Here is a 12,912-nt window from a genome sequence, read left to right as displayed (position 1 = left end):
ACAACAACAACAACAGAAAGATGAAAATATTATGCTTTGATCCGCATTCAATCCCACAGTTCTTTCTCTGGATGTGGATGGCTCTCTCTATCACAAGTCTATTGGAATTAACTTGAATCATCTCATAATTGAAAAGAGCCACATCCATCACATCTGGTTATCACATAATCTTGCTGTTACTGTGCACAATGTTTTCCTAGTTTTGCTCACTCAGAATCAGTTCATGTGAGTCTTTCCAGGCTTTTCTGAAATTATCCTGCTGGTCGTTTCTTTCAGAGCAATAATATTCCATTACATTCATATGTAATTGTGTAACCACAATTTATTCAGCCATTTTCCAACTGATGAGCATCCACTCAGTTTCCAGTTTCTAGCCACTACAAAGAGGGCTGCCACAAACATTTTTGCATATGTGGGTCCTTTTTCCTCTTTTATGATCTCTTTGAGATACAAACCCAATAGAGACACTGTTGAATAAAAGGATATGAACAGTTTGATAGCTTTGGGACATAAGAACTCAGTTTCTTTATCCATAAAGTGAAGGGTGAGATTACATGGCCTCTGAAGTCCATACAAGTTCTAGGTCTATGATCCTATGAAATCCGGGTTTGAATCCTGTAACTCACCAGATATACAGACTTCAGGAATGTCATTTAACTGGGTCTCAGCTTCCATATGTGTTAAATGAAGGGATTGGATTAGATGATCTCTAAGTGTCCAAGATCTCCAATTTTAACACTCTCAGACCCTGTGCATGGCTTTGCTCTGTGGGCCCTGAAGTGGGGACTTGTCCTTTCCCTACAGCTTTGGGGAATATGGGATTTGGAAGACTATTTTGTGTAATTAAGAGGGATGAGGGAAGGCTTCCTGTAGAAAGTAGGATTTTAGCTGGACCTTAAAAGAAGCTAGAGATATCAGTAGGTGGTAGATAGCCAGAGAAAATTCCCAAAGCCAAAAGGAAGTATTTTGTTTGTGGAATAGTCAGAAGACAAGAGCAGAAGTGGACAGGTTGTAGGGGGAGGTATCAGAAGTCTGGAAAGGTTGGAGAGGACTAAGTATGAAGGCCTTTGAATACCAAACCGAGAATTTTGTATTTGCTCCTAGTGGCAATTAGCTTCCTAGAACACCAGGGCTCCTCTGAGAGCCACTCAGGTTCTTTCTTCTTATCCTCCAGTCTAAAGTTCTTTTATCTCTATCTCACAATACAAAGTCCTAAGCTCTCGTGGGCTCCTTGTCCTTGAGATTACTTGTCTGGCTGAACTCCGATACTCAGTCCCTGATTACCCTTTTTCTGATATTATCACCATTTCTAAGAGTCTTTTCCTAGCCCTCTCTCCTTCCCCCTCCTTTCCCCAACTGCCTCTTCTGTTAGAGATTGGGGAACAATCACATTTCATTAGATGTTCTCTGAGACATTCACTTGCTAAACATCCAGTTTCCTTAAAGTGTTCTTTTCATTGATATTGTATTATGCATATGGTCCTATTGGATTTTTTCTGCAATTCAACCTTTTGTCAATTGATGGACACTTGTTCTCTGTCTAGTTCTTCACTACCACTAATAGGACTGCTTCAAATATTTTGATATGTTCTATCTTTGCCTATGTCCCTGTCTTTCCTAAGGCATGTGCCCAGTAGAGAGATTTCTCAGACAGCCTGATATTAAAAAGTTACAGATGGACTGCATTGGCAGAGGAAATTTCCACACCAGGAGTTTATTATGTGAAAGAATTCACAACCACAAGGAAATGGAAGTTGAGGAGAAGGATTGATGATATCCATGCTTATGGCCCAGGGAATGCTTATCCGGGCTAATACTTATGAAAGGGCTTAATACCATCTATTAGAGCCCACTGATCTTTTATACCCCCTCAGAAATGACCTCTCCTTAGGCTGTGTGACTTGGCCCATGGGGACCAGAAAAGCTAGAACTTGCCTCTGGACTGGTCTCATTGCTGTTCCCCATATCTTAGTTTCTCTCATTTCCATTTCCACATCCTACGAGGCAGAACCTAGAGATTGCTGTAGAAAAAAAAATACAAGTTTAGTACCCGAGTCCCTAACTTTTGCAAAATATTGCCAGCAGCATAGTGTGGTACCATCATCATCATCATCATCAACATCATTACTACTGTCATATATATATATAGAAGAATTGCATATGTTTAACATATATTGGATTACTTGCTGTCTAAGGGAAGGGATGGGGGAAAAGAGGGAGAAAAAATTTGGAGCACAATGTTTTGCAAGCGTGAATGTTGAAAACTATCTTTGCATGTATTGTGAAAATAAAAACATATTATTTTAAATAAAATAAAAACCAAAAAAAATAATTCCATCAAACTGTTCAACATAATAAAAGTTTTAGTACTTAAAAAACAACAAATCATAAAAACTATAACTTTAAAGTTTACAAATGCTTTCTTCACAATGCCCTATGTGAAGGTGGCACTGTTTTATATTGTTCATTTCATGGAAGAGAAAACTTGAGTTGAGGTACCTTGCTGAAGGTCACATAGACTTGAACTTGTCCAAAATGATGAAAAGTCTTTAATATGTTCTTTACATATTACTCTTTACTCTTTCTTTACTATATGTTCAGGGTAGTATAGGAGGCCCAGAAAACTGGCTTCTACTTCCTGATTCCTGAGATTCTAGGCCCCCCTTTGCCACTATGTTGCTGGAAGGCCTTGGATAAATCACATTCCATCTCTGGCCCACAATTTCCTCACCTTTAAATATGAAGGATTTGGATTAAATGATCCCTAAGAATCCTTCCAGCTCTGAAATTTCATTTTACTAACATTCTAGGTTCTAAGATCCCTTTTAACTTTAACATCACAGGTTCTAGGGTTTGGAATGAGAACTTTAGTTAATTAACTAACTGATATTTATAAAATATCTACTATATATCGTCCTGTGTTGGTCTCAATAGAGGTAAATAGGTGTCAGGACAAAGAGGTCCACAATCCTAGTGGGTGAGAAAAGCCCTATATATAAAACAGAAAAATAGGTAACAGTACAAGCAATGGCTAAGTGGTAAAGTGCAAACATAAATCTGTAGCAATGGAAGAAGGGAGAGATCGAGGTAGCTTAGCCAAGGAAGTCTTCCTAGAAGATGTGAGCCTTGAGATGGGCTTCAAGAATTTGGTAGACAGGAGAGGGATTTTATCTAGTTCTTTCTTGTTCTACAAGAATTCTTTTATAGTGTATGTTTGTACATTGATTGTATTCGCCCTGTTAGACCTAATGAAGCAATTATAATCTAGGATCTTTGAAATATCAGACTCTGAAGCCCTTTCCTACTTTTCCCAGGGTTAGTGTGTCTGTTTTGAGTAATCAATTATGCAAATTACAGGCTCAGTCCTGATCGAATTCAGCTTTATTACTAGACTATATAAGACTTATAAATTAATAACAAGCAGTTAATTGACCTAAGAAGATAACTAAAAGAAAATGTAATAATGGATTTATTTAGACTTGGGATGAAAAATGTCATCTGCATCTAGAGAAAGAATTATGAAGATTGGGTATGGATCAAAGCATAGTATTTTCACCTTTTTTATCGTTTGCTTTTTCTTTCTCATATTTGTTCCCCTTTGGCCTGATTTTTCTTGTACAATGTTACAAATATGAAAATAAGTTTAAAAATATTTAACATGTATAACCTATATCAGATTTGTTGTCTTGAGGAAGGGGAAGGAAAGGAGCAAAGGGAGAAAAAAAATTGGAACACAAAATCTTATAAAAATGAATATTGAAAACAATGTTTTATATGTATTTGAAAAATAAAATACTATTGTGGAAAGAAATAATTGATTTATTATCTATCCCAAAGAATCTCCTATACTTCTCCTGGTCATAGATGAGACAGAAACATAAGGGAAAAACATATGTGGAGACAAAGGAAAATGCTCCTCACTCAATAATTGCACAATTTGTCACCCATCCCTCTAAGCACACTCTCATTGACCAGCATGGAGATCTATAAACCTTTTTGGGGCAATCTAGCATCTTCTTCTTGGTGCTGGGGTCATCAGGATTCCACTCTGTCCTTCCCCTGCCCATGACTGTAGCCCTCAGTTTCCCTCTATTGCTTTGTCTTCTCTTGCAGGTCCCTTCATCATCCCCATCCTAATTTAGAGAGCCCAGACTCCCAGGAACTAGAATTAACGTAGGTTTCAGAATCTTATTACTGGAAGGGGCTTCAAAAGTTACCAAATCTAATCCCTGCATAGAAAACCCCTGGAAAATCCAATCTAGACTCTATTTGAGGACTTTCAAAGATGAGGAACTCATTACCACTGAAGGCAGCCAATTCCACTTTTGGACAGTTCCATGAGATAGAAAGTCTTTCTTTTCATTAAGACAAATGTGTTTTGACAGTTTCCCCCAATTGTCCTTAGTTCTGCCCTCTGGGACCAAATCTGACCTCTGTTGCACATGACAATCCTTCAAATATTTGAATACAGTGACTATTTCCCTCTTTTTCAAACCCTTTCTGGGACTTGTTTTCTCTAGGTCATCATTCTCAAACTTTTTGGTCTCAAAATCCCTTCACAGTCTTAAAACTTACTAAGGATACCAAAAACCTTTTATTTACATTGTTAAATCTATTGATATTTACCATATTCAAAATTAAAACTGTTTTTAAAATATTCACTAATTCATTTAAAAATAGCTAATAAATTCATTACATGTTAAAATAAATGACATAGTTTTAATGAAAAACAATTACATTTTCCAAAACAGAAAAAAATTAGTGAGAAAAGTGGCATTGTTTCACATTTTTGCCACTCTTCTTTAATGTCTAGCTTAATAGAAGACAGCTGGATTCTCATATCTGCTTCTGCATTCAATCTGTTGTGATATGTTGTTTTGGTTGAAGTATATGAAGAAAATCTGGCCTCAAAGTGATATGTAGTTGGAAAAGGGAAGAGTATTTTGATAGCATTTTCAGATAATTGTGGATATTCTTCTTTGATACTACACCAAAACTCGACAAGTGTTAATTTTTTAAAGGTTAGCTGCAATGTGAAAGCTGAAATCATATCAATGAACTCGTTGTTACATTAAAATCCATTAGTCTATTTTGTATTTTGAATGGATCTTTTACCCATGAATGATTTTTATAACATTATGCATTGGTCACTTGGAAAATATTGGTCCACTTATGCAGATCTTCCAAATGTTAACACATTTCATTATATAATATAAAAAACTCATTAACATCACCCCTGATCTCATCAGAAAAATCTTTTTTGGGGAACTGTCAAGCTCATAGTAGCAGATACATGTTTTCCTAAATTCCAATTTTCACTTGAAAGCTCAAATTTCTTTCATTGGCAACAAATACTGTCAGTTGTTCATGGAATGAAGAGACAGCCTCACTTGGTTCATTTTGGAGAAAATGCCTGCCAGATACCTTAGTCTAAGTAGCCATAGTTTGTCAGTTACAATGTTTTACGAAAAAAAAATGGCTAGTTAGTTCACAACTCAATTGTCCAAATGCTTTCCTTAAAGATGGCTAAAAACATTTTAGTATGAAATAGAAGTGATTTATGCATTCTTCCCAATTTGTTCCACAGAATATCAAAAAGTCATGTACTAGAGCATTAGAATTTAATAAAATTAATAATTTGTATCATTTCATCAAGGACATTCATAAATAAAACTGGAACTTTTCTTTTTTTAAACTGAAAATTAATGGCAGTGAAGACTATAATGACTAAAGTTACAGTTAGTACCACTAGCCTTGATCTGTGCTAGAGCATTAAGTTGTTTATCCATCATTGCTTTTGCATTATTAGAGTAGCTGTCGACACAGTTGTTCCAGCATAAGTGACAAGATTCCAAAAAAAATTATTCTTCACTTTATTTCAGCACTACTTGCCTTTGTTGCCAAGCATTCGCTTAAAAGATATTCAGTGATTTAGCTAGGGCTGATACTGGAGGAATTCAAGCAAAACATCAAGTCTAACCATGGCTGTCAATTCATCCATTCATAAAGTAAAAGCATAATTTTCCAGACAAGATATTAACTCAGTCTTCATTTTTTTTCAGCCAAATCTTTAATTTGAAAGTTATGTAGTTTCTGGAAAGTGCCATTGTATACTCATAAAAGAAGGGGAGTGAAAAAGATAAATAACATCTTAATATTATTACAAAAAATAGTTTTAACCTTGCAGCCTTTGGAGGGGTCTTGGGGACCTTCAAGAGTCTGAGGAACATACTTTGCAAACCACTGCTCTAGTCTAAACAGTGTTTAATACTTCAATGAGAGATGATGTATTGGATAGAATGCTGCACTTGGAGTTAGGAAGACCTGGCATAGAATCTCACATCAGATTTTTATAAACTGTGTCACTCAGAAAATCACTTCACCTCTCTGGATTTCAGTTTCTTCATCTGTAAAATGGGAATAATCCCATTACTGTTACTGTTATTGTGAGAATCAAATGTGATAGTGCATAGCAAGTTCTGTGAAAACTTTAAAGTGCTATATAAATTAAATGGGTACTAATTAGGTAGCTAGATAAATAGTTAGGCATATAATAAGTGTATAATAGAATGGAATAGAAGTTCCTGAGAGACTAGATTGATCAAAAGCATGGAAGAGTTTTCAATTCATGAAGGGTTTCTGAAACCAGCAGAATTTACACTTGACATAGTAGACAATGTGATCAGAATTATATTTGGGGGACCTGCTGTGGCAAGTGTGTACAGAATGGATTGGATGGAGCGATTTGATATAAAAGAATATTGCAATAGTTTAAGTACAGCTGAAAGACTGAAGCCAAATATGGACATTTGGGAGTTACTGACCTAGAAAAGTTACTAACTTAGAAAAGGGCATGGTTGACACTATGAGAATAAATGAGTTCTTGGCTATAGTGAGTATTACACCCTCCCCAAATTATTGTAGATTGTGCTATCATCCTCTGTTTGCTGTATATAAAAGTATTTCAAGGCTTCAGTGTATTTTTCCATTTGCTTTATTTATTTTTATTCTTAAATACTTTTTATTATTCCATATACATACAAAAATAGTTTTTTACATTCTCCCTTGCAAAACTTGGGTTCTAAAATTTTCTTCATCTACCCCTCTCCCCTTCCTTAGACACCAAATAATCCAATAAAGGTTTAAAATGTACAATTCTTCTAAACATATTTCCATATTTGTCATGCAGCACAAGAAAAATCAGGTTAAAAGAAGAAAAAACACAAGAAAGAAAAAAGTGAACCATAAGATCAAAAAAGTGAAAATACTATGCTTAGGTCCATATTTTGTCTCCATAGTTCTCTCCCTGGAGGTTCATAGATCTTTCCATCACAAGTCTATTAGAATTAAGACTTCAGAAAAAAATTAAAACAAAACAAAACAAACAAAAATAAAAAAGGAATGAAGACTTTAGCAAGGTAGTTGGCAAGCACCAGGGGAATCACAACCCTCTTATCTAATGTGACTCTCACCCATGAATAGCTTCTTGTTAATCTTGGTTGGGGGGTGATTTGGGCATCCATCCAACTTGTTATTAGCCTTCCTCTGGATCTCTTGACCAACAGAGTAACAATTTACCTGTTACCCCTCATACTATACACCATGATTGTCCGACCTATCCAACTCTACATGTTTCACAGTTTTAGAGATAAAGGGACTTTGAAGGTCATTTAGTCCAAATACCCATTTTTATTTTACTTTTTGCATCAGAGGAAATATATGTCCAAGCAGATTAAGTGATTTGCCTAAGGTCACACAGAAGCAGAGCTGTTATTTGAACCCAGGTCTTCTGACTCCAAGCCCAGTAATCTTGTCACTTCACCAGATGACCACTATGCAGCTACTATCGCTTTTCTTCTTTTTTTTCCAAGTCCAGGATTGCATTTTCTCAAATAATGTCTTTTATGGCATTTCTCCTATATGCTCTTTTGTTGGTAACTTGCTGCAATTGACTCACATCCACCATGTGTCTTCCTATTGCCTTTTGGGTGACCTGCAATTTTAATTCAATGGATACTGTGACATTCCATGTTTTGCAGCAACTGGAAGAAAACTAGTGTGAAAAAAGATGGGCCTTTGTTTCAGGGAGAAGCTTGGGGTCATTGAAAGTGCCGCACAATTTCCCAAATATGATCCAATCCATTTGTTTTCTCCTATTCAATTCTGGACCCAGATATATGTGCTAAAGAATCAGTCCTGTGGGCTGTCCATAAAACTGCATAGTATAGTTTGAACAATAGACTTGCTTTATCCACTGTTTTTTTTTTCTATGTGGATTAGTAGAGCAAGGATTTAGAAACGAAAGCTACAAACTAGTCCCATTCCTTCATTTTCTAGGTAAAGAAATTGTAACCTAAAGTCAGAAAAAGAAAGTAAACCAGAGATAAATTTGAATCCAGATTGTCTTACTCTTAATCCGTTGCTCTTTTTTAACTGTGTTATGCTAATTATGCCAACTTTTTTTGAGTGATGAGGGATGCCATTCAGGAGACTTTGTAATATTGGCAGGCTCAATGCAACCAGCACAATGTTATTAGTGAAAGGGGACATCTGACTCTTCTCCATCTAGAAGAAATCCCTCTTCCATTTAGACTCTGTTAGAATCCTTTATGATAATGCAAATAGCCTTATCAAACATTTATTGCCCTACTTAAACAGTGATAATCAGAAGGCTTCTAAAGAGTTACTTTTGCTATCACATCTTTTGAGGGATATTGTATGATCTTAACATATACATAGGAAACACTTCATTGGAGGAAAGTCTTTAAGAAAGTGTTTTACTCTACTAAATCAATTTTTAAAAACAATCAATGTGTGCTCGCTTCGGCAGCACATATACTAAAATTGGAACGATACAGAGAAGATTAGCATGGCCCCTGCGCAAGGATGACACGCAAATTCGTGAAGCGTTCCATATTTTTGAACTTAAGTGATTGCAAGGGATAATGTTGTGTAAAAATTATCCTGGCATGGATTCTGTCAATACAAAGTTATTATTAAATAAAATTAAATTTAATAAAAAAAAATAAAAACAATCAATGTGGCAGGACCAATATTTGTTTTACTCAATTTTTGCCATTCCTGTATTGACTTCTTTCATTGACCCCACTGGAAATGTGGGCTGTAGTGGGGACACTGAGGCAGCTTTTAGAAAGGATAAATAGCCTTCTATGCTTTAGGAAAGCATACTTACTACACTCCAGTGACCAGAGTCACTGTTGCTTTAAATCTTCATTCCCCATCATTCACTTTTTCCCTTACATGATATTAAATTTCCTTAGGAAACAGCAATAGTCTGTGTCAATAGTTTGAGTTTTTTTTTTTTGTCATTTCCTAATTTTCTGATTTCTATACCTCACTGAAATATGGAGTTTGGAGATGTTTTAATTACACCTTCCACATCAGAAAATATTGAAGATGACCTGGTGAAGGGATATGGGAAACTGGAAAGAGATTATTGAAGCTGGTTTTCCACCCTTCTACCACTACACTCCAACAGCTCAGGAAGCCACATAAGAATTTAAAATGTACTGACGTGGCCAGAAAGGGAGTAAATCAAATGATAATAGCAAGTTGGAAGGACAGCCACTTAGGAGGATTCACCCAAGCAGAGAGAAAGGAATCTATATTTGATTATATAACTCCTGAGTTGAAATTGAGTACACTGGAAGTGAGCCATTTTGGTGGGGAGTCAAAGACAGGACCCAGAAAGGAAGCTTTATTGTAATGGGCTGAGGCTTGAGTTGATGCACTGAGGTCCCCAGCACATGAGGCTAAATAGTAATTGGACCATACTCTATTAATATATAAGCTTGGAGAAAGAATGGCCCCCGCCCACTCTTTGTGCAAGTCCTGATGTGTTGTATAGGAAATGACGTTTTTGGTGGGTGGAGGCAGGGGAGTGGAAAAGGAAGGGGAAGGAGAGACTGCTTGCATTGCCATTGCAATGGATTTTCAGCTCAGGTCTCTCTCTGCTAGCTGGCTTCCTGTCGCAGCTGCCCATATTGCTATAGCAATCTTTCTTGCCCATATTGCTATCGCAATCCTTATTCACCTCTTCACTTCAATAAAGATTGAAGATTTTCCCTTAAACCTGAATTCCTAACTCAGGCTGATTTTAAATACACAGTCATTACACTCTATCTTTTTTTAATGGAAGCATTGGGGGAAAGGAATGCTCAATGAATACATAGGACAAAGTAGGCAGCCACCCAAGTGATTTATTTGGCTTGAGAATAATGGCAAGAATATTGTACTATGATCAAATGTGAATTACTTAGCTATTTTCAACAATATAAAGATCCAAGATAATTCTAAAAGACTAATGATAAAGTCTGAATGCAGATTGAAGCATACTCTTTTTATTTTATTTTTTCATGTGGTTTTTTGGATCCATGTTTTCTTTCATAACATGATTAATATAGAGATATATTTTGCATGACTATATATGTATAATCTATATTATATAACTTGCCATCTCAAGAGAAGGCGGGAGGAGTGAGAGAATTTAGAAAACAAAATTAAAAATTGTTTTTACTTGCAATTGGAAAAATGTTACACTTTTTTAAAAAAAATAATTAGCTTTTTATTTTCAAAGTATATGCAAATATAGTTTTCAACATTCATGCTTGCAAAACCTTGTGGTCGAAATTTTTCTCCTTTCCTTCCAGCCTCCTTCCCTAGATATCAAGTAATACAATATATGTTAAACATGTGCAATTCTTCTATACATATTTCCACAATTATGTTGGACAAGAAAAAATCAGATCAAAAAGGAAAAAATGAGAAAGAGGAAAAAAGAAAGCAAAAAACAACAAAAAATGTGAAAATACTATGTTATATTCCATATTCAATCCCCATAGTCCTTTTTCTGGATGTAAATGGCTTTCTCCATCACAAGTCTATTGACCTGAGTCATCTCAATGTTGAAGAGAGCCATATCCATCAGAACTGATCATTGCATAGTCTTCTTGTTGCCATGTATAATGATCTCCTGGCTCTATTCACTTCACTCAGCATCAGTTCATATAAGTCTTCCTGGGCCTCTCTGAAATCATCCTGTTGGTTGTTTCTTACAGAACACTAATATTCCATAACATTCATATACCATAACTTATTCAGCCATTCTCCAACTGATGGGCATCCACTCAGTTTCCAGTTACTTGCCACTATAAAAAAGCTGCTACAAAACATAAAATATTATTTTTAAAGAGAATAATAATGCCTTCTACTTAATGGTGTCTGAAAAATGTCAAAAATTCCTACCATTAGATTCACAAACATAACCTCACAGTATAATGCCTTTAATATTTTATCCATAACACAAATGAACTAGTTTGACTGAAATTGACAGATCTCTGAGATTTTTAACTTGGAGGGACAAAAATACCCTGTCCAGACAAATCTTGTCCATCAGTAAGCCCCTGAAGACCTATGTCCTTTGTAACTCAATAAGGTACAGGGCTACTTCTGAAACTTCTTGAATTTATACAGCTACCAAAATAATCTTCCTAATGCAGAACTCTGATGATAACACTCCCCTGCTCAACAAAATGCAGGAGATCATCATTGTCTATAACATAAAGAAGGAACTTCTTAAACTGGCATTCAAAGTTCTCCATAATTGGGATGCAATTTATCTTTCCAGGCCTGTCTCACTTTACTCATTTTCAGTCTATATTCTGTCCTAAAGGGAACATTAGCCTTATCCTGATCTTGTCTTATATGTCTGATGTGCTTTTAAGCTCGTAGATTCAGGACTGGAAAAGACCTTGGAGACTATTGAGTCTAACTCTCTCACTTTGCAGGTAAAGAAAAAGATACAGAGAAGTTAAGTGACCTGCCAAGGAACATGTCACCAGTACATGTGTAAGGTGGGACTTGAACTTAGGTCCTCCTGACCACCAGCATTCCATCAACTATTCCAGTAACTGTATTTTAACACACAAGCCCATATTCCTGGAATTTCCTCCCTCTTTGTCTTTCTCTGGAAAAAATTTCTTTCTTCAAGATCTATATCAACTTCTCCCTTCTGTACAAAGTCTTCCCAGATTCCCTCGACACTCATCCTTATTCCCTATCTGAAATTATTTCTTTCCTTCTCAAGTTCTTTGCCTTGATTTCTCCTTTGGGCATCCCTCCCATCATATTCCCATCATTCAGTTATTTTTCAGTCATGTCCAATTCTTTTTGAACTCATTTGGGGTTTTCTTGGCAAAATTACTGGAGTGATTTGCCATTTCCTTCTCCAGTTCATTTTTATAGATGAAGAAACTGGGGCAAACAGTGTTAAGTGACCTGTCCAGAGTCACATAGATAGTAAATATCTTCAACTTTATGTTGTAATACTGTACTTAATGCTATACAAATTTGTATATATCCCTAATTTCTCTATTACATTGAAAGCTCTTTGAGTTAAGATTAATTTTAATTTTAAATCCTCACTTTTGGTTACAAGGCTTTGCCTAGAATAGATATTTAATATTGCTATTTTTTATTTGATTTGGAGGGGTTTTTTGAGCGGCAATTGTGTTTGCCTAGGGTCACACAGTTAGTAAATGTTAATTGTCTGAGACCAGATTTGAACTCAGGTCGTTCTGATTCCAGGGCTAGTACTCTATCCACTTTGCCATCTAACTGCCCCTAATATCACTATTTTTGACATCATTTTTATTTACAAGTATACTCTCTTCCCTATCCACTACTCATAAAACCATCTCATATAACAAAAGGATAGAAGAGAATCCCCAAAAAAAAAACATTTTATTTTTTATTTTTTGGGGTTGGTCAGCTTTATATCTTGGTCAAAGAATATAGACATTTAAGTCTCTTAGCATAATTCTAAAAACTGCTTTCTAAAACAGTTGGGCCAATTCACAACTTTATAAACTGTATTTTGCTATACCTATATCT

At 35.7% G+C, this 12,912-nt stretch overlaps 1 non-coding gene across 1 annotated transcript; it reads left to right on the top strand.

The window, feature by feature from the left end:
• Positions 1-8,814: 8,814 nt before the first annotated feature.
• Positions 8,815-8,921, top strand: LOC127552735 (U6 spliceosomal RNA). The gene has a single exon (XR_007951570.1). It is a non-coding gene; the product is annotated as a U6 spliceosomal RNA (small nuclear RNA).
• Positions 8,922-12,912: the final 3,991 nt, after the last annotated feature.

This window comes from Antechinus flavipes, chromosome 2, assembly GCF_016432865.1.
Source record: "Antechinus flavipes isolate AdamAnt ecotype Samford, QLD, Australia chromosome 2, AdamAnt_v2, whole genome shotgun sequence".
Taxonomy (NCBI): Eukaryota; Metazoa; Chordata; class Mammalia; order Dasyuromorphia; family Dasyuridae; genus Antechinus; species Antechinus flavipes.
The sequence above is the reverse complement of the archived record's forward strand: the minus strand, read 5'-3'. Positions and strand labels throughout refer to the sequence as shown.